This window comes from Trachymyrmex cornetzi, unplaced genomic scaffold, assembly GCF_001594075.2.
Source record: "Trachymyrmex cornetzi isolate Tcor2-1 unplaced genomic scaffold, Tcor1.1 scaffold67, whole genome shotgun sequence".
Taxonomy (NCBI): Eukaryota; Metazoa; Arthropoda; class Insecta; order Hymenoptera; family Formicidae; genus Trachymyrmex; species Trachymyrmex cornetzi.
The window spans coordinates 2205787-2209831 of NW_017299992.1; positions in this window are offsets into that span (position 1 = coordinate 2205787).

Here is a 4045-nt window from a genome sequence, read left to right on the forward strand (position 1 = left end):
GCCGTCGCCATGTGTGTAATGTGTACGAGTTTCATGCCAAGGCAGTGACCCACGAATCAACATATTGGCGTTGTTTGAAGAACGAGAATTGCTCGGGTTGCGCGCCACTAGGGTTGTTCCCGTGACACACACGAAGACCGATCGATCGATCCTGCGTCGCGTTCGCAACGCGACGATCCTGCGAGTCGCCGTAAATATCGCAGATACTCCTTTTCGTTTCGTTTCATCACGTAGTCCGGGTATAATAACGCGCGCGTCGCTCGCGTGCTGATAGAGGAACGCCGTTCTAGCGCGCCGTCGAGACCCTTAACGAAAGTCACGCGAGAACGCTCAAGTGAGAAATTGGCGTATTCGATGGTATAATGACTGAAGGTACCCACTTATCTACAAAGTTAGAGCTTTTAGAAAAGGTGTCTTTTTTTTACACGCTCATTGTATTTCCGTTTTTTTTTTGCTTCTAATTTGTACCCTAATGCGGAGAGAGTCCTTTCCTCGATTTTATAAATTGTAAATTTATTATACCTGATTATACACACTCGTTCACAAAAGGTTCGTGATTACGTGAAATTAACTTAAATAACCATTGCGGTTACTTTGTTTGACTGCAAGAATTACCATACAATTTTAAATATTATTCTATTTCTTTAAAAGGAGCGAGAACTAGTAACAACGTTGAATTTAATGTATTCAGGAATTTTTTTTCTATACTGAAATTGTTGATTTATGAGATGAATTAAGATTAAATCTAATTAAATAAGAAAATTCCTATATATTAGGCTAAAACGGATCTTGGTGCTTAAATATTTCTGTTTAAATTTATATACATATCTAATTTTATAAATTATGCGCCGAAATCTTTTTCGGTCTTGAAAATAGTCATGAGAAAAATTAGAATAATAATATTACTTTACTAAATTGACAAGCAATAATAATTTTTGCTAATAATAAGCATCTCTATAAGAATCAGATATGTATATAAACTCACACAAAAAATGTTTGCAGATCCGCCTTAACCAAATAAAGGTATCCTCTTATTTAATTAGATTTATTCTCATCAGTATCCGAGTTCGTATCATATACGTATTAAAGATTAATTGCAAAGCGAGGAAAAACGATATTTTTATGAATATCAGAAAATTTTTAATAAATATATTAATACATGGTCGACTGAAATACATATCTTTTTATATAGAGCAAAAGTTTGTGATAAAGAATGATATACAGCCTGAAAATAAAATGTATTTAAAAAACTCTTTTAATGGGTAAATTAGGAATTTTTTTGACCGATTAGTAACAATATTTAATATAAATAGAAAAAATATATACGTATAAACGTATGTAATAGCTACGTCTACGTTGTAGCTCTGTTTCACATAAAAAAAGAGAAAAACATGCCGGCAGTTTACGATTATTCAAATTGCTTCCCCTCCTGCGTGAAGTTTTGCTCGTCGGCATGTCGGCGAGCATCGATACGTATAGGCCTCTCGGTTGCGCGCGATTCTAAACCTCGAATTTATCCCGCCCCCGCCGGTATTCCGCCGGGCGTCCCGCCACCCGCCACCCGACACCACCACCATCTCCGCGGGATTCTTTGATAATTGAGGTCTAGCTGGCAGAGTATAAGGAGAGGGATATTTGTTCTCTCCACTTAAAATCGAACCGCCCGGCATTCCCATATTACGCGGCTTTCGTGCCGCTTTTCGCGTTCCGCATATATACCCCCCTTCGAAATGCCTTCGTAGCGTGTGCGCGCCGCCCACGCCGCATCTCGCACACGCACACGCACACCCTCGCATAAATGCGCGCGCGCGCGCGTACGTACGACGACGCGAAACGAGGGTGGGTGAGAGAGGGGGAGAGGCAGAGGGGGAGAGCGTTCACGCACACGCACACGCGCCCGCGGCCGGCACAGATTAAACTCACGCACAGTCCGACCCCGGGGGCGGCGTGCCAGCCAACTAATGAGAGAGACGAGCGACCGCGATGATAAAGTCTCCGGTTCTTGCCCGAATCGTTTCCGTCGACCGCTACGAGAAGGGACCTTCGCTCCTTCTTCAGGGGCACCGATGTTTTCGTGGGCAGACCGAATTTAATCCCTTAAGGACCTTAAGTCACTACACTCTTCGAGAACAATGATAGCGTTATATGGAGGGAAGAAAATGTACGAGAGAAAGAGAAAAAGAAAGAGAGAGAGAAAAAGGTGATAATCATGAAGTTTTTATAATCGTAAGGAATGTTTACGAATCTACATTAATTACATTTATGATTTGGAAATTATATTTTCTGTAATATGGGAAACGTATTGAAAGTCGCGTATGGAAGAATGTTTTAGTTTCCCAGTATATTTATATCTATAGTTTTATAAAAATATGAATGAATATTATGACATGAACAAATGAATAATTTTTAAAATTAATTGAACTTTACTTTAATTTACTTGGAGATTTAAAATTAATATTTTTAATGTTGTTTTATTCAAAGTTACAATTATAAAGATATCAAATTATATTATTTCGCCGATACTTTAGTAGATAAAATATCGACTCATCTCTATTTCTTTCATAAATTACAATCACGTAATATTATACAGTCATGAAAGTATGAAATTGCTTTATATAAACTATCAAGAAAGTCATGATGAAACCAAATGTATTGTATATCGTATTGTTTATGAGAGTGCTCTCCTGGCAACGTAGGTAGACTGCATCGGAACCAGTGGCTAAAGAAGCCCCACGGTGTGTTTGCTATTTGCAATAACCCAGTTTGTCTATTGACCGAAGTTTATAGCCGTAACATGTTACAGAGACAAAGAGATTAGATATCCATGGTGGACGAAATTAGAAACGAGAAAGTATCAATTTTTGGTAGCGGGTCGTGTTGCAGTTGAAAACTATTTATCAACATTCCGTCTATTTCGTGTTATTTTCTAGCAGCTTCTACAAAGTATTAAATTTTGCAAGAAAAATATTTTGTTGTGTTGACTATCATAAACTAATGATATAATTAACCTTAATTAATTCGTACATTTTCTTCAATAACATTGTTTATAACAAATATTTTTCATAATTTTAAGTTACGTAATCTTATTCTTCAGATTTTGAGCCTCAAAATGAAAAAAAGAATCGGTCAATTACGTTTTAACTATAAGCAAAAATATTTAATACACACACGAGATTGGCGTCCTGCACATTTTTTTCTTCAATAAATTAAGAACATCAAGTAATTATAGTTATAACATTAATATACAATTTTTTTAAATACACAGTCTTACAAACATTTTTTAAAAATATTAAAGTATATGTAATTAACTAAGCACGCGAATGACATATCGTATAGCAAAAAATCGGAAAATCATCACGTATAACTAAGGGTTAATTTAATTCACCTGCACTGAATCTGCAAATATTATGAAATTTCAGAGTCAGAGCAAATATACTGATTAGGATGACTTCTAAATCCGTGCAATAAATCAAAATGATTCTAAATCAACAAGAGAACACACTTGGACTCTTTTCGGTATAGATCGATTTTTAAATCTGTCCAAGGATATACGATAAAGAAATAAAGAAAATAGTAAATTATATCGTTTAAGCGCGTCGTATTAAAAATAAATTGTCCGCCCGGTCACGTAAATTGAAAATACGCGCATTGGTAAGTTAATCGATATATCGATCTCCGTTCCACTCGTTCCTAAATTCCGGTCCGCGAGGAATACCGAACAGTCGGGTGCAGTCTCGGGAGTCGGGAGCGTGTCCGCGGCGGGTCCTCACTCCTCCCGCCCTGCCCCCTCTCAACTCTCGACTCTCAATAACGGACCGAACCAATGTTTTATCGCGAATTATAAGAGCCGACGGGTACGCCGCGGTTGGGCGCGCGGGTCCCGTCCCGCCCGCTCGTTTCGTGTCCGGATGACGACGTTGGAATTCGCGCGAGAGGACGGCACGGCGCATCGCATCGCATCGCATCGGTGCGGCGTCGGCTTTCAAACGCTACTTGATCACGCCACGCAGGCCACGCTCTGACCACGGGCGATACGAATAAGGGA